General features: G+C 46.3%; 1 long non-coding RNA gene across 2 annotated transcripts; it reads right to left on the bottom strand.

Annotated features, from left to right (window-relative positions):
* Positions 1 to 6890: 6890 nt before the first annotated feature.
* LOC119855907 lies at positions 6891 to 11238 on the bottom strand. 2 transcript variants are annotated; one of them, XR_006281409.1, is made up of 4 exons: positions 11161 to 11238; positions 10145 to 10269; positions 9590 to 9676; positions 6891 to 8445 (listed from the first exon to the last, which is right to left on the bottom strand). It is a non-coding gene; the product is annotated as an uncharacterized LOC119855907 (long non-coding RNA). The 2 variants fall into 2 exon arrangements; XR_006281410.1 differs by having other exon boundaries at positions 11131 to 11231.
* Positions 11239 to 18382: the final 7144 nt, after the last annotated feature.

Here is an 18382-nt window from a genome sequence, read left to right on the forward strand (position 1 = left end):
CCAGTTCCCTCAGCCTCTCCTCATAAATCATGTGTTCCAGTCCCCTAATCATGTTTGTTGCCCTCCGCTGGACACTTTCCAATTTTTTCACATCCTTCTTGTAGTGTGGGGCCCAAAACTGGACACAGCACTCCAGATGAGGCCTCACCAATGTCGAATAAAGGGGAACAATCACGTCCCTCGATCTGCTGGCAATGCCCCTACTTATACAGCCCAAAATGCCATTGGCCTTCTTGGCAACAACGGCACACTGTTGACTCATATCCAGCTTCTCGTCTACTGTAACCCCTAAGTCCTTTTCTGCAGAACTGCTGCCGAGCCATTCGGTCCCTAGTCTGTAGCGGTGCATGGGATTCTTCCATCCTAAGTGCAGGACTCTGCACTTGTCCTTGTTGAACCTCATCAGATTTCTTTTGGCCCAATCCTCTAATTTGTCTAGGTCCCTCTGTATCCTATCCCTACTCTCCAGCGTATCTACTTCTCCTCCCAGTTTAATGTCAGCTGCAAACTTGCTGAGGGTGCAAGCCACGCCATCCTCCAGATCATTAATGAAGATATGAACATCCTGGGACCCACCTGACTGCATCAATCTCAGATTTTTAAGTACAGCTTGTGTGCTGGCCAGGAGCTTGATGAAACAAATGGTGCCATCTACTGGAGATGTGACATTATTACTTTTCTCTAATTATTGCATGGATGTAGGCAAAATGAGAAACTCATCACATTAATTGTGTGTGTGAAATGCGTGTTTTTTTGGAGAATGCAATATGGTGGTCAAAAAGCAAAAATTCCCCCAGTGAGCTGTCCTGGGCTGAGAGTAAACAGCTTCTCTGTAGACACCACTGTGACCTAAGTCTGATCCTCCTACATAGACCCTCAACTGGGGTTTATCACAGCACCTCAGGAGCCCAAAGGCTAGAAAGGACTCCATCAAGTCTTTGGAGCAAGAGGGTAAATGGCCAGGCCATTATGACAGAATTCAGAATAAACGTCCAAAGTCTAGAAACGCATGGTGATTCTGGAGGCCCAAACAGCTATGGCAATTATTACATTTGCCAGCAAATCTTGTAAGACTCTCTCTCCTTAGTGTTTTCCCCCAATAAACAAACTGGGAATGCTCAGTACTGTTTACTGAGAGAATTCAGGTTAACTTGATGAGCCGCTCTCCATTAAACATTCTGTAACATTGTCATCGCTTTGTATTCTCACCCAACAGTGAAAAGCTTTTGATTTTTTTTATTTGAAATTCCCTGGTTTTTCCCTTATTCTTAGTAGAGTAAATCATTTTAAAAGCCGGAGTGCCCCAAACTACCCACACTCAAGCTGTGTCTCTGGCATTCATTACACGCAGTGCTGCATCCAAGTGCCCAGGCTTGGCTGCTCAGGGCCAGACAGAGTTCTGTGAAACAAGCCTATGGCCGTGTACACACACAGAAACATCAGTCATCACCCGAGAGAGATGTGGGGACCATCAGCACAAGCCCATAGTGCTTCAGGCACAGGAATAATATTAGCTGTCAATAAGTAGCAGTCTCTTCTCCTCACTGGGACTTGCCCAAGAGGGCTCAAACACAGCAACCAGTGAATTACAAGTACATTAATACTGAGGGCAGCTCTAACTCGACTTCCCAGTAGAATGTCCCAGAGAGTGTCAGTCCACAGGACAACTTGATCACTTCTTCTTTACACTTAAAAGAGAATTTCCTTTCCACTGTGTAAATACTAAAAACTCAGTATCCAATTGCTCCTGGTTATAGGGCAGGAGGGGGAACTAGTATGTGGTACTAGCGTTATCATGGTGAATGTTAGTGGAAGGCCAACTAAACAATTATGAAACCATTCACCATGGAGTCTTGGTGGGTCAGACTTATGGGGCAGCTACTGGAAGCAGCCTTTGCTCTAGCAGTATTACAGCTGAAAGCAAATCATTCAGCAAACCATGCCCCTTCCTACTGGCACCCTTTCTTTGTTGTCAAGGCATAGATCTGGTTTCTTTCACTCTCAGGCAGGAGTATCTGCTTATTTCTTTCAATGAATGTAGACGTCATAACTGAAACAGAGGGTGCGGAAGTAGCTGTGCCGCATCACACTCATGTTTCATCAATTCCCTGCATTTGCTGCCAGTGCTTTTCATGGGTGGAGTTTGGGGGGGGGCAGGGAGGGGCATTGCACCCCCCAAAATGCAAGCTGCAGGCAGGCAGGCTGAATGTGCAATATAATGAGTTCAGCGGAAGAGACAGGAGACTTCTCCCAGCTTGGGCCCCTGAGGCAGGGACTCAGAATTTTGTTTGGCTTTGTCTACACTAGCAACTGAAAGACAAAACTTTTGTCGTTCAGAAGTATTAAAAAACACACACACACACACACACATCCTGAAAAACAAAAGTTTTGTCCAGCACAAGCACCAATGTGAACAGTGCTTTGTCAGCAGGAGCACTCTCCTGCTGACAATGCTAACACCGCTTGTTGGGGGTGGAAGTTTTTTGTCGGCGGAAGAGCTCTCTCCTGCTGACAGACAGCGGCTACACTGCATGCTTTTTAGTGGCACATCTGTAGCAGGACAGCCATGCCGCTACAAGCTATGTAGTGTAGCCATAGCCTTTATAAACAGAGTGATTAATAGCTGATTAAGATAAGAAAGGGCTGCTAGGAGGTTTCCTAAACTTAAATGATCTGTTCCAACCATGGTGAACTGCAAAAAGTAAGTAGCCTAAATGATAGAAAGTAATTGTAGATTTTTTTTCTACAATTGTTTCAATTGTTGTATTCAAGAAGTAGTAACAAAGTTACAAATATCTTTTTTGAGAAGATCACTGATTTTTTAGACAAAGGAAATGTAGTAGATCTAATCTACCTGGATTTCACTAAGGCATTTGATGCAGTTTCACATGAGAAATTATTAGTTAAATTAGAGAAGATGAAGATTAATATGAGAATAGCACAGTGGATAAGGAACTGGTTGAAGAGGAGACTATAATGGGCCATACTGAATGGCGAACTGTCAGGCTGGAGGGAGGTTACTAGTGGAGTTCCTCAGGGATCAGTCCCAAGACTGTTAAATCTTATTTAACATTTTTATTACTGACGTTGGCACAAAAAGTGGGCATGTGCTAATAAAATTTGCAGATGACACTAAGTTAGGAGGTATTGCCAAAACACAGGAGGACCGAAATATCCCACAAGAAGATCTGGATGACCTCGTAAACTGGAGTAATAGAAATGGGATGAAATTTAATAGTGCACAGTGCAAGGTCATGCATTTAGGGACCAACAACAAAATTTTTTGCTATAAGCTGGGGATGTATCAGTTGGAAGTGACAGAGGAGGAGAAAGACCTTGATATATTTGTTGATCACAAGATGACTATGAGCCGTCAATGTGATGAGGCTGTGAAAAAGGCTAACGTGGTCCTGGGGTGCATCAGGTGAGGTATTTCCAGTAGAGAGAGGGAAGTGTTAGTACCAGTATACAAGGCACAGGTGACACCTCATCTGGAATAGTGTGTGCCATTTTGGTCTCCCATGTTTAAGAAAGATGAATTCAGTGGGAGTTTTGCTGTCGACTTCACTGGGAACAGAGTGAGACTGATGAAGTTGATTCTTTTTCTCTAACCTGCTGGTTCCCTCTAGTTACTGTCTGCAGAAATGACATTAGGTGAGTAACATGCTCTTTGAGAGCAGCAGTGCTCAATGTTTCCCCAAGTAGAATGGTCAGATTCAATCCAGATTAGCCAACATATAAGACACATTTATTTTAAATTACGGTAGGAAAAAAGCTTGTATGAACTCACTGCAGAGTTACTAGGCAAAGTTTACTGCACCCAGTCAAACTCTTCAAGAAACCGCAGAGTCAATTCCTATTGTTGGCTATGTGGCGATAACCCCCATTGACTCTATTCAGGTTGCATTCCTGGGACTGAGAATATAATTGGCCTCGTGATCACATCCTCAACTGGTGTAAATCAGATGAGAGCTATAGACTTCCCTGGAGCTGGGTTGATTTACTCCAACTGAAGTCTACAGAGTTACTGCTGTCTGTGTTCCAGGCCTGAATCTGGTTTGCATTAGCTTATCCGCTTCTTGAGCCGCATAGTGGATGGACTCTCTCCCTCTCGCTGCCCTGTAGATAATGCAGTGTGTCTCCCTGCACAAACCCTTGGCTAGTTATAGTCTGCTGAAATTCTGCTTCGCAGACTGGCACACAGCCAGGGCAACATCTCATTCACCTATGTATAAAACAGCATTTATAGAGCCACATTGATACATTTGATGGATGTAAGCCAATGAGCCAGTCTCCTTGTGTAAGATCCCCAATACACAAAGAAGTGATTATATTCATCTCCTGGAGTCTCCAAAAATACTAGGGGTGAAATTCTGGCCCTATTAACTTCAGTAGGGCCAGGATTCCACCCAGGACATCTTTCTAAAAGACACTGGGCTTGATTCTGTAGCAGGGAAGAAAAATTCTCTCCACTGAGGGAATCGCTGGGGGGAATTCTCTGGCCTGTGCTAAGCAGGAGATCAGACTAGATCAGGGGTGGGCAAACTACGGCCCATGGGCAAGATACAGCCCCTCGGGGCTTTGGATCTGGCCCGCAGGATTGCCACTGCCGTGGGCTCTGGGCCTCTCCGGGAAGCAGCCACACCACGTCCCTGCAGCCCGTGGGGGTGGGGTGGCAGAGTGTGCCACATGCTGCTTGTGCCTGTGGGTACCTCCCCCAAAGCTCCCATTGGCCAGGAATGGGGTACCATGGCCAATGGGAGCTTCAGGGGAGGTACCCACAGGTGAGGGAAACACATGGAGCCCTGTGTGGCCCACCCCACCCCCAGGGGCTACAGGGACATGGTGTGGCCGCTTCCTGGAGTGGCGCGACATGGGGCAGGGGCAGGCAGGGGGCCTGGCCTGGCCCCAGTGCATGCCGCTGCCACCCTGGAGCCGCACTAGGTAAGCGGCGCTGGGCCAGAGCCTGAACCCCTCCTGCACCCCATCCCCCAACTCCCTGCCCTGAGCCCCCTGCTGCATCCTGCACCCCTCCTGAACCCCAACCCCCTGCCACATCCTCCACCCCAACTTCCTGCCCTGAGCCCCCTGCCACACTCCCACACCCTTCCTGCACCCCAACTTCCTGCCCTGAGACCCCACTGCATCCCACACCTCTCCTGCACCTCAACCCCCTGACCTGAGCCCCCCCTGCACTCCACACCCCTCCTGCACCCTAACCCCCTTCCCTGAGCCTCCTCATACACTCCCAACCCCTCCTCTGCCCCAACCCCTTGCCCTGAGCCCCTTCCTGCACACAACACCCCCTCCCACACCTGCACTCTGCCCCCGCACCCCAACCCCCTGCCCTGGCCCTGCAAGCAATTTCCCCACCCAGATGTGGCCCTCAGGCCAAAAAGTTTGCCCACCCCTGGACTAGATGGTCTTAACGGTCCCTTCTGGCCTTAAGTAGAATGATCATAATATATATAGATGTTATTGGAGCCACAAAAACTGTTCTGGGAAGTGTTTGAGAGCCATGGAGATGGTCCAGACAGAGATGGCTGCGGATGTGTTTCCTCCATTCAATAACTGTGGGTACTTTGCATCTTCTGGCTTCTTCATTAATATTCACAATTGCCTCCCGCCATTGTACCCTGTAATAAGCCTGTTCACGCTCCCCTCTGCAAATTATGTATTTAAAAAGAATCTGTTCACGTGACTCTGTTTAGCATAGTCAGTCATTTCTGTGGGAATTTCACTCTGAGGCCTTCTTGTAATTTGATTTTTGCCATGAAGGGCTTTAATATGGGCTTTATATTTTGACATAATGTCAGGAGGTCTCCTCAGCCCTGTCATGTTATATTATTATTATTTTTGCTTGGGGAGGCCCAGAGGAAAGTAAAATGTGAATGCCCAAATCTTGCCTCCACGTGTACATGTGTAGCTCTCAGTGAAGTCAATAGGAACCACGTGTGGACATCACACAGCCCACTGTGCTGTTTGACAACTCTGGGCCAGAAGTTTCAAAAGAACTCAGCTCCTACAGAGGCAGCCAAAACAATGGGCAGATTTTCAAAAGCAGTCAGCATCAACTTGCGTAGCTCTTCAGAAAGTCGGGTCACCTATTCTGGTGCCTAAGTGAGAATGAAGCCCTCTTGAAATTTCTGGCCCAGGCATGGAAAGGAACTGCCTATTCCTGGAGTGCAGGAGAGTTAACTATAACTTCAGCAGCTGGAGGGAAGATTGACAGGCTACCTCTGCCTTGCAAATGCTCAGTATAAACTGCTGAGTACTTGTGAAAGCAGTTGTAGTGTTGCCACTCTAGAGATTTTATTGAGACTCTTTGGACATCCAGTGTTTTCTTTAAAGCCCCAGATTTTGGAGTCATGTGATTATGTCTGGATCTGTTCCTTTTGTGGTTTCTTAAAAACAACAACATACGTTTCTAGTTTTGCAGAGAGCGCCTTGAAAGTGTGTGCCCTAAACAGGAAGGTGAATATAGAACCAAAAATATATTATTTAAAATCCCATGATTGTCTTAAGGACTTGACTCTCATGACTTTTGAGTGCTTGGAGTTGGTAATACTGCAACTCTATGCTTCCCCAAAACATTGCAAACTGTGGCCTCCGTTCAGGAAAGCACATAAATACATCCTTAAATCTAGTCTTATTCAGGGCAACACTTATGCCTTTGTTTTAATCCCACTGACTTCAACAGGATGTAAGCACATGCTTAAAATTAAGCACAGACTAAGTGCTTTTTTGAATTGAGCTCTATGTGTTTTTAAATAGTTGTAGCTCTGTGATGTGGGGAATATAACACGTTGCTGAGAATTTTTCACAGATATGGGGGTGGAGTTAGTGGGAAGGCTGAGGGGGTGACATTTCATGAGGTTTTACTAGTTAATCATTGTTTTAGTCCATGTATAACACTGTGTCATAAGACTTCTTCTCTCCACGGATATAGTTATTGAAAACAGTTCAAATAATAATTCTGGTCTTTTTAAAAGTAAGTGGCTGCCATAAAATCTGTAATTTTCAGACTTGAATGGCCTATTTCTAAAATATTTAGGACTGATTCTGATCTTATTCCTGCTGCTTTTACGCTAGTAGAATTCTACTGGTTTTAACTGAGGTTAACCAGTAGAATTCTACTAGTTTAACCTGATTTGCACCAGTGTAAGTTGGAGAGGAATCCAGTCCCAAGAGTGAAGAAAATATAAATGGATTTATATTTTTTTGGTTGGGGGGAACCTAATGTTGAACTAGAATGTCCCCAGAGGCCTGGCATTTTTGTTTAGTAGCGCTCAGAGCAACATGATGCATAGGACATATTGCGAGCTCTGTGATCCAATGACCTTCTAACCTCCAGTTTATACACCTTCACCCTTCATTGCCTCAAGGGAAAGGGAAAAGCTTGTCATGGCACATTAACGTGAAAGCTGTGCCTGGAAGTGGCTCCAGGGAAAATTACAACCATGGAGCTTTCTTTACAAAATAGCCCTTGAAATAGGTCCCTGGGAGGAGAGAGTTAGAACTCTCAAAAGGGAAATATATTGATATGATTTTTTTTTCTCTGAAGCATTTAGGGCTAGATTCACCCAAACAGCCTCCAGAAGTTGGAAGTTATGGCAGCCTGCCAGCGCCAGCATGGGCTGCTGCCTTCCTGGACCTCCCATGCTGAGGTTTAAGCTCCTTTTGCTGGGGAAGGTGGCTCAGGGTATGCACTGAGGGCCTGATCCAAGCCTATCGAAGTCAATGGAAAGACCATGGCTGACTTCAGTGGGCTTTGGATCAAGACCTAAGGCCCTAATTCAGCAAAACATGTGCTGAAGTCCCATTTGCTTGGCATATATATTACCCCCTTCAGTAGTAGTGCTGGTAGGACTTATGCATCAATGTAAGAGCTTTGCTGAGTTGGGCCTAAGTCAACACATCCCTTGGCCATACTGCCTGTGGCCCTGCATGGCCAGCACCACCTGCCTTTTTGGATCTGTACTGGCTCCCTATTGCCCCCTCCAATCCAGTTGAGGGGAGACTGTAACCAGTTCCCAGCTGCCCTCTGTAAGGGGAAGGGGCTTTTTCCAGGGATGATACTGGAAGAAATTGGCCTGGACTCTGGGCTGAATTTGAGCCCCCTTCAGCACTGTAGAGGGGATGTCTGAAACTGCAAATGCTCTTTCTGAAAGTCTGTAGTGAGACAAAGCTGTAGACTGTATCTGAGAAATCCCTTGTTCTGGTGACAATCCAAATTGGCCAGGGTGTATCAAATCCATGTATCGCGTATGCGTGCCCATGTCTGTGACAGCCCCTACTCCTGACAACATGGGGAATGGTGAACACTACAGACAGTTTCTCCAGCTCTTCCTAGCTAGGTTTGGATGCGGCAGGTATTCTTGGAAACGACTCAGCTCTCACACCACACTTGGAAAAGTAGTATGTGCAGTCTTGCGACTCACCACTCTAGGAAAGATGTTAGGAGGAAAATATTAAGATGCTAGGAAGGGTAACTAGAATGGGGACTGGAGTGGAGGGTAGGGAGCTAACTTTTAGAGTTCTCTAGAAAAGAAGGCTCAGGACATGCATGATCGAAGCAGTGACATCCTGCCAGTAACTTAACACATGGCTCCTGCAAAAATTTTCCTCTTTTGTGATAAACTCCACATATCGGGGGTGGATGTGCTGCAGAAGGGAATGAGGCTTTGTGGTATGTGTTCCTTGCTTTCCCCATTTAAACAAAACCACTTGCTCATAACCATAACCAAAGGAATGAGATAACTCCACTTGGCAAACTTACCCAAAGCTGCATTTGGGTAGAAGTGTTTCTCTGTTGTTCCTGAAAAGTATGCCGGCAGCACTGCAGAGGAGGGAAAAGACCTTGGGGTGCAGCCTGGGGCTTCCTCCCTCTCCTACAACAACTTATTGAGTACCTGCTGTTCGGTGCAATCTCCTCCATCCCAGAAGAGAGTGCTGCCTTCTTCAGGGTCTTCTGAAACCCTGACAGGTTCATTGTCTCTGGCAGGGAAGGTTCAGCTGTGCCCAGCCAGGGGGTTAACTCTCCCACAGGTTGGGAATTCACCCCATGTGGGAGAATGTTAAGGAGCAGCTCCCAGGAGTCTATAATAGCTAGAAGTGAGGGGAGACTAGGCTGCTATTTAGATCTCGACTACTGTGTTCCTTGAAAACAAATATCTAGGGATCTGAATATCCATCTCAGCCTCTCCATTCTTTCTCAATATGCCCACCTCCCCAATCTTCACAGCACCCTCTCCCTCCAGAAGGCCCCATATTCCCTACCCTCCAAACTTGGGTTGTCCTTTGGGAAGGGGGTGGCCATTCTCACCATATCTCCAGTGTCTTTGTGGGGAACTAGTGGTCCCCTCTTTGGAGGGAAGAGAGTAGGGTGACTCCCCCTTGAATCCCAAGTGTATTCGCTGCAGGGATGTGACCCACCCCCATTCTTCTGCAACTTGACCAGGAAACACCTGGCCTGCACTGGCTGTATAGCTCTGGGTCTAACACAGTGCACTCGGCCGCTGTCAGCATCAGAAATCCTAATGATACTTTCAAGGGGTTCCAGTTCCCCTGAACGTCTCCAACTTCTTACCTGTGTCTGAGAACAGCCCTTCCCAGAATCATCACTGCAACAGACCCAGGTTTTGGATCATGGTATCCTTCTGCTCATACACAAGTGCTGCCCAATGTGGAGAAAAAAAGGCCATCTGCCATTGCCATCTTTGCCAGAGCCACTTGAAAATATTATACGGGCCCAAGCCTATTAAAAACCTTACATGCTTGAGTAGCCCTAATGCTGTTGAAATCTATTCCTGCAAGTAAGGATTCTATAGGATCAAACTGAGACCTTTGTGAATCAGGGCCTTTAAGGCTCTCATTGACATCAAAGAGAGTTAACAAGCTTAAAGTTAGGCACTTGCTTTAGGTACCTTGCTGAACTGGGGCTGAAAAGAACAGTTAAGCCAAAGACATTTTCATTGCACTAAAAGCTGATGACTGAGGATTGCCTATCACCAAATCTGTTCCTTTCTGGAACTACAACCTGCATCACAAATCTAGCCACTTCATAGCCCATCTTTTTCTAGAATATCCACCAAGGACAGGGTGCAGGCTTTGAAAACTCATCTGAAACACAGCACTGTGCTACCTGTGCTGTAGGCAATTCTCTGAAACCCACCCTGGTACTTTTTTAAAATGTCCATGGGACTTGTACAAACAAATGAAGAAACCATCCAGCTGTTTCCCAGAAGTGTTTCTGGGGTGGAAGCATTCCTAAAAATATTATTGATTGATTTGGATTTTTGTGAACTACAGTAAGTCAGCAGCCCCTTCAGGGCTCTGGGTACCCTTGGTGATCTGAAATATGCTAATAAACAGATTCCCCAGTTACTCCTGATCAAATCAAATAGCCAAGCGACACATAAACATAACAAGAACTAATGGACACCTGCACCAGAATGTCCCTGCCAAGCACCCAGCTCTTCATGGACAAAGGAGACCTGCTGAAGGCAGCTAAACTCAGGCAGTTATGCACCAAGGAAGGAATCAAGTTCCAAAATCCAGAGGTCCTAAGTGAAAATGCCCTACTGGCTGCTCTCTATTTATCCGAAAGCACTTCAGCTGAAGTGTCCCCTCTGATCTTCACTGTGGCAGTATGTCATGTCTTTGGGCCAAATCCTGCCAGGAGCTGAGCCCTCTCAATGGTCATCAAAGTCAACAGGAGTGGAAGATGCTCAGCAATTCACAGGCTCTAAGGCTGAGAGGACCCAGGCCATTTAGGGCTTTGTCAAGGGGTGGGAATTCACCCCTGCAGCACCTCCTGCTGGTCTCTCAGGGAATTACCTCTTCCAGCCTCTGGAGCACCCTCTGCAGGCCAGTGTCCAGCTTGCCACTGCCCCCCCATGTCCCTCCCAGACCCCAATGCCCCTTTCCCTGGGGTGCTGACCCCTGGCAATATCCCCACAGATCTGGGTCTCCCCCTCCCAGGGGAACTCCCACTCACTATGCCCACCTCTCCTTAGTCTTTGGCTACTGCCAGTCACCATTGAGCCCCCCCACACTGGGATGGACTGCAGTGTATAAGCCAATCTTCACAGGCAAGGGGGGGGGCTTGGACCTGCTGCCTCTGCCTACCCATAGGCTGCCCTGTTGCAACCCCAGTACCCTGTCTTAGGCCATCTGCCCTGCTTCACCTCTGGTACACTCCCCAGCAGCCAGGCCCATCTCCCTCCACAGCTAGAGAAGACTCTGTCTGCTCCTGCCCCACTGCCCTCTTATAAGGGCCAGCTGAGCCTTTATTGGGGCATGGCCACAGCTGAGCCTGCTTCCCCCAATCAGCGCAGGAACTGCTTGCTCCCAGCCACATCCCTTTCCTGGGCTGTTTTAAGTGCTTTAAGGCCAGAGGGGATGACCACCCCACTACAGGCTTTATATAATAAAAATGACGTCCTGAAAGAGTACATGCATCAGTTAGCAAATGACAGCAAAGACGGTCAGGAGAGAGCCCTTAAAACTGAGAGGCTATTGGAATGTGTGTCTGGAATCCAGGAGCTTATCCATGCAGCGGTGCATCTTGTTTTAATTGCTTTCTTTGTTCACCGAGATCTGAGCTTCCTTTGCTGGCGTCTCTATCTTGTTGCCGTCTCTGTGATATAACAGACCAGACTATCAGGGGGCCTTCCCAGTGCGTGAATGGGGATCTGGGAATGGAATTACAGGGCGGGGTTTCGGCCAAAAAGACAAAGCACATCACAATAAACACCCATGTCTGGAGACTAAAAGGCTTTCACACCATTGTTCGAAATGCTGGGACGGATCCTCAGCTGCTGTAAGCTGGTTTAGGTCCCTTGAAGTCAACATCAGTGATGCTGATTTACACCAGCTAAGGATGTGGCCCATTATTCCTGGGAACTAGGAAACACTTGTCATAAATGTCATGAAGATCAGGGGGAATAAATAGCAACAGCTACTCAGAACAGTGAGAGTAGCAAGTGAAATATAATAGCTTCCTCTAATCAGTGCCAACAATACGTACATTGGAGAGAGATCCTCCAAATCACTAGGGACTTGTTCCCCTTTCCGTCACACCTAAATAAATCAGGAGTAACTCCGGTGGAGTCAGAGGGAGACTGGTGTAATGTGAGGGGAGAATAGGCCCTAGAAATCTAGGCCTGGATTCTCAGTCACACCAAGGCTCCTTTGCTCTGTTCTGGCAATTCAAAAGGAGCTTTAACATGAGCGTATAAGCAGTGTCAAGGGGCCTTCACATACATGAGATTCAGGCCAATAGTGCCTGAGGGAACTGGACTCTTCTCCCCCTGGAAATTGTTTCTTTAATCTGGACATGCCAGCGTACGGACAGAAGGACCTCAGCGTTACTGCTCTGCTCACCACAAAGCGATGGATGGGTTTTCTCTTTCCAGTCTTCCTCTCTTCCCTGTTGCTCCATGGAAAAACCTATGGAATCAACAGGGGAAACTGACGATCCTGCAAACACATCCCAAGGGGCTCTGTGTAGGGGCAAGGATGCAGCTGGGACCATCTGATTACACATTTGGGGCCTGACTACAAACAAACTGCTGCTAATGCACTAAGTAAAGCTGCTGAAATTTTAAAAAAGAGAAGAGGATTTTACCTCCAATCTGTTCCTTCTATAGTGACTGGTTATTCCTAGAAACAATTTCTGAAACAGAAGACATGCCCCTTTAAGTCCCAGCAGCTGTAGAACTTTGTTTTTGCTTCCAGACTGGAACATGTACAGTTACAACGGCTAACAAAATCTGTGATCACGCACCAATTAACCTGAAGACTTCCTGTTCATTTAAATGCATAACAGGAAGTGGTGTCTGTGCTGTATTCCGCTCAGTAGTGGACATTTATTAGCATTTGTTACTAGAGGTCAACAGATTTAGACTGACATCAGGACCCAGGGGACTCGTGTATTAAGTGCACAAGCCAAGTACTGAGCTGAATGGCTGACCTTAGCCTAGGTAATGCTCTTGAGGGTTTCCAGAAAACTCCCTAAAGTCACTTGCTGCCTCCTGATGAAAGATGGAACGCACAGAAGCTGCTTGTTAAGAGCTACTATTACTGACAGCTCCTGGGAGCAACCCAAACAGATGGAAACCTTAAGAGCAGTCGTTACAATTAAAAGAAGCCAGCAAGCTTTGCTGTTCCTGTTTAAACTGCTGCAGATGCTTTGATTAAACCTTTGTGACTCGGCATTCCTGCTGAACTGTTCCTTCCCATTTCCATCAATGCTTTAGGGTTTCCCTCCAGGCCAGACCTGGAGCTGCAATTGCTTAGTTGTTTTTGGGATTCGGCCACATTTCCATACTGTCACCACATAAATAATGACAGAAGAAAATCTTCCTCCTTTTCACTCCTCTATCACCTTCGTGGGATGATGTATGAAGCCAGAGACTATAGGCCTGATCAAAAGCCCATTGAAATCAGACCCTGGATTGACTCGGTTGGGCCTCAATCTTTATTATCCAGTCCTCTGTACAGGTACCTTGTATATAATCCATGTTAACCCAGTGTCGGTCTTTGGCTCCCTCTAGTGGCTACACTGAGTGAGAGGTTTGAGTCCACTTCTGCCTTTAAATTCCTGGATCTGGATTTTTGGATCAAGCAGTAGACTCATCGTGTTCCTGGGTTTAGTCTCTCCAGGCAGCCTGTCCTCAGGTGTCATTACAAGCTATGGGAACTAGAGCTGCTGTGTATATGGGAGTCACAGGATGAGCTTCCACAGCCGGCATGTATGCGTAACCCATATTAACCCAGTGTCGCTATGCATCCGATGAAGTGAGCTGTAGCTCACGAAAGCTTATGCTCTAATAAATTTGTTAGTCTCTAAGGTGCCACAAGTACTCCTTTTCTTTTTGCGAATACAGACTAACACGGCTGCTACTCTGAAACCTCTTCATCATCTAGGTTATTCGGGAGCGTTTCTGAAAGATAAAGCTGTGGGTGGAACAGCTGTCTGTTCTGTAGAGGCTAGTGGGCAAACCCCACCCGTGAAAGGATTTGCAGGAAATCTTGTCAGCGGAAACTCTCCGTGGTTTCCTCTCTCCAAGGCCCTCCTGCATGTTTGGGTGCTCTGGCTCCGTATAAAGCTTGACTGAAGAGCTGTGCATGCAGCCATGTGGACAAACAGCTGCTGGAGCTGTTGTTTCTCTGCTATCCAATAATACCTATATTCTAAGTTGCCTTTCCGCCTGCCACTGCTGAGATTGAGGTGACTTAAATCCACTGACCATAGTCTGCAGTGCTCCAACCACAGTACCCCCCGGGCTGCTCCAACTTCGGGCCTGGGGCCTCAATGATCCCATGCCTAACTAGAGCAAGGAACACTCCATATGTGTTCCCCAACGGCCCCTTAGTGGAATACCCCACAGCACAGGAAGTGGGGTGAGGCTGGCAGAACAGCTGGAGCAGAAGAGTTCAGCTGCAGTGCAGCAGACTGGCTTTTCTGAACTGCTGAAACAACCCTGCTGCAGGCAGCTTGTGTGGCTATTAAGAAATCCTCCCCAAACACACACTCCAGGGACAGGTTCACCAGAAGTACAGCCTGAATGCCAACACCTTCATCTCCCAGCCCTGAAGAAGAGCTCTGTGTGAGCTCGAAAGCTTGTCTCTCTCACCAACAGAAGTTAGCCCAATAAAAGATATCACCTCACTCACCTTCTCTCTCCAACACCTTCATTAGAACTAACAGTACTGCTGAAAAACCCCATCTGCGTGAATGCTTTGCAGACTAGCAAACATCCAATTTCCCTTTGCCCTCTTATAGGTGGTATGAACAGTGTCTTCCTTAGAGGCTCTTCAGTAAAGTGTCCTGTACCCTTAACACAGTGTTACGTCCAAAGAGTTGTACAGTATTTGGGCTTGTAATCAATGTTTGGGGTTTTTTAAAGCACATTGTTCTGTTCTTAAAAGTTTCAAAAGTAATAAAGAGGGTTGCAGGGAGAGCTGTATGAGAGAGAACTGTGTATGTGCCTTTGGAGATAGGACACCAGCTACTGGCATATAAAGATATGTTAGCATTGTTCATAAGTTAGTAGGTTCAATAAAGATGTTGCGAGGCCGTGCATATAGTTTCCTGAAGCTAGCTCTTAAGATGCCACAGTGTTGCCAATTCTCATGATTTTATTACAAATCTCACAATATTTGGTTCTTTCATCCAAGCCCCAACTCCTGGAGCCATCTGATCCTGTGAGAATCTTCAGTTTTGGTTTAAAAAAAAGCAAAGGAAGTTCCTAGCCCTTGTGAGTGCAGAGAAAACCTGACCCCTAAAAGCTCAAATACCAGACAGTGAATAAAATGAACCTCTTATTTCTTAAGATCTCATTGTTTTTCAAGCAGTCTCATAATTTGGGGGACCTGCCTTTTGACGGAGAGGGTGACGCAGGCAGGGGGGCTGGAACAATTTGTATAGTGTGTGTGCGGGGGAGGGGGTTGAGAGCCATTGAACCAAACTGTAAACCCTGAATCTATGATACCTTGAGACTAACAAATTTATTTGAGCATAAGCTTTGCTGTAGCTCACGAAAGCTTATGCTCAAATAAATTTGTTAGTCCCAAAGGTGCCACAAGTACTCCTTTTCTTTTTGCGGATACAGACCAACACAGCTGCTACTCTGAAACCTGAATCTATGATGTAAGCCACGTCAAGCCAGAGGACGCAGCAGCACCCCCAGTACTGCTAGTTCCAGCATCAATGGACACATGTGGCATCAGAAGCAAAAGAATTTGTCCTGCTTTAATTCTTCAGTGTAGCTGGCCAGAGGCAACTGGCAGTGGCTGCAAGCAACTTCCCACTCCCTTCTGCAGCCAGCTCTTAACGGTAGCCATTCACACCCCATTGCCCTGCTTGATGCTCATCACTTGAGGAGGGATGACTTGGTTGTGTCTTAGATTTCCAAAGCCTCTTTGAGCCCAGGCAATATTCAAAGGTACATTTGAAAAACTAAAACATGCTTCAAAAACAGCTTCAAGGGATTTGTGTTTAGAGGAGTGATAGCCACAACAGAGGCAATTGCAAAATCCCTGCCAACCTACCCCTGGGAGTACTGCACTTTCCATGGAATATTGCTGCTGCTGAGGCTGACCAAAAGCAAAGGAGCATGTTTATTTGCAGTGGATGGACCTGTCTCTTTCTGTGTGCAACATCTGTGAATGATCAGTGTCAGAATTCAGTCTGATTGCTGGATAGCTAACAAATCCAAGTTGAAACATCTGTGTCAGACATGCATCGCTGCTGATCCATCTACAAAACACATCATACACCAGTTGATTGACTCAGGGTGTGTTGTGTGGGATATCCAGTAAGAAAAGAGAAATTCCATAGCACAGTTATGGAGGGGTTTTTCCCTCCTCCTCGGCTCTCTTTTTAGTTCCTCTCTTCACATTTCTGCTGCTTATTTTTCTTGCATGCTATGGTTATGGTGTTCAATATGCTTAAGAGAATAAAAGCTTGACTTTCACAAAGGCAGACGCAACTGCGCAAGGGGGGGAAAAATTCACATGCCCCATTTGTGTGTGCAATTACCATGATTGTGAGTGCAAATGGGATAGTCATGAAATGACACCAGGAATGGGTTTGGCCTGTTGGAAGGAATATTGTAAAACATAAGAAACTAAGGAATGTCTGCATTTGAGGTGGGAGGCATGATTCCTAGTCGGCATAGATGTATCCACATTAGCACAAAAACTAGCCGTGTCTGCAGCAGCTTGGGCTAGTCACCCAAGTATATATCTGGGAGTCAGGCAGAATTGTACCAGAATTGGGGTGGCTAGCCCAATTGGCTGTCTGTGCCGCATCTGACACACTGCTAGTTTTAGGGCCTAACTTGAGCAGGGCTGAGGCAGGTATGTCTACATGAGCTGGGATTCACACCACCCAGCCTAAATACCGATTACCTCAAAAGAGTATAGGGTGTCCCTCACATTGTATTTCATTTGAAGGTGAAATAGCATCGCACTGAGCCCAGCTGAGATAGTGTGTAGTCTATTATTAAATACACATCACTGTAAAATAGCGTCATTCAATATTTGTTGTAGCTCTTTGACTCTTGCTCACATTTGTTTTGCTCTCAGATGGAAGGTTGTTTTTTCTCCCTTTACAGTGTTGCTAACTCTCACGATTTTATTGCGAATCTTATGACACTTGGTGCATTCTTTAAAGCCCCAGCTCCAGGAGTCATGTGAATACATGAGACTCTCCACTTTCATTGTTTTAAAAAGTATGTCTCTAGCTCTCCTGGCTGTGGAGATAAGCTATAAATAATAACCCAGATGTACCCCCAAAAGATTCAAAAGACAGAAGGTAGATCAAAAAGAAATCAATGTGGTTTTTTTCAGTTTTATGATTTTCATTATTTTTAAGCCAATCTCATGATGTGGGGGCCCCTGTTTCATAATTTTTGAACACTGGGATTGGCAAGCCTGTCAGTATTGCAAATTCAGCCTGGTCTCTGAGTTGGGCTCGGTTCTGTCTAGCTGGCATTTCATCACCAGTAAGAAGGATTCTGTCATTAGAATTTGGTGACCGGTTCTGTTGACAATACATAAGAGAGGAAAGAACTTGGTTCCCTATCTGAGCTGGTAGGTTCTGGGGAGTAGTAGAAATGTGGTTTTTATCAGTGATAGAGGTAGATGTGACTCTGAACACATACAGGCAGCAGGTGGATTGAATAAGAAGGTATCAATTTTGCATAGTCACTTTTCTGACCATAATTGCTGTTGCTGGCTATGGGCTGGAAAATAGCTGGCTCGCTCTGAACTCCTGTTGAGCTGATCATGTGGTACACCCACTCCTCATAGTTCCTGGGATTCAAAGGGGGGCTTCTCTCTGGCAGCAAAGAGTATATCTACTGCTAAGACTCCCCCATTTCCGAGAGAATAAGAGGACACTGTGTGGAATGAAGGGCCAACGGAAGGCTGGGGCCATGTTAGAGAGTGTAGACCCTCATATAAGGCGCCCAGCCTGATCTTTGGCCTGAGCACGGCAGTCACCCAGCACCAAGGCAGGCTGGCAGTTTGGTATATTTTACTGTCGGTGCTCTCTTCACAAGATCAATGTCACTTGCAGTTAAGAAGAATTTAATCGCATAGGATTGTGGCTTCCCATAAAAGGAAACAATAAATGGACTCCTATGTATTATATTATAAAGGCTGGAGAAAGATTTTTTTTTTTCAGAGAATGGTCCCTTGTACTAAAAACTGAAGTGAGACTCGGTGGGGAATCAACCTACAGTAGAAGCAGAACTGATTCTTAACAGAGTGCTTTGGAAAGGGTTCTGTGTGTCAACCCCAAATTTGGGCCAGTTCCATGATCAGATTAGCAAATCTGTAGAACCCCATAAAGAAAAGCATAGAAGTG

Source organism: Dermochelys coriacea, chromosome 5 (genome assembly GCF_009764565.3).
Source record: "Dermochelys coriacea isolate rDerCor1 chromosome 5, rDerCor1.pri.v4, whole genome shotgun sequence".
Taxonomy (NCBI): Eukaryota; Metazoa; Chordata; order Testudines; family Dermochelyidae; genus Dermochelys; species Dermochelys coriacea.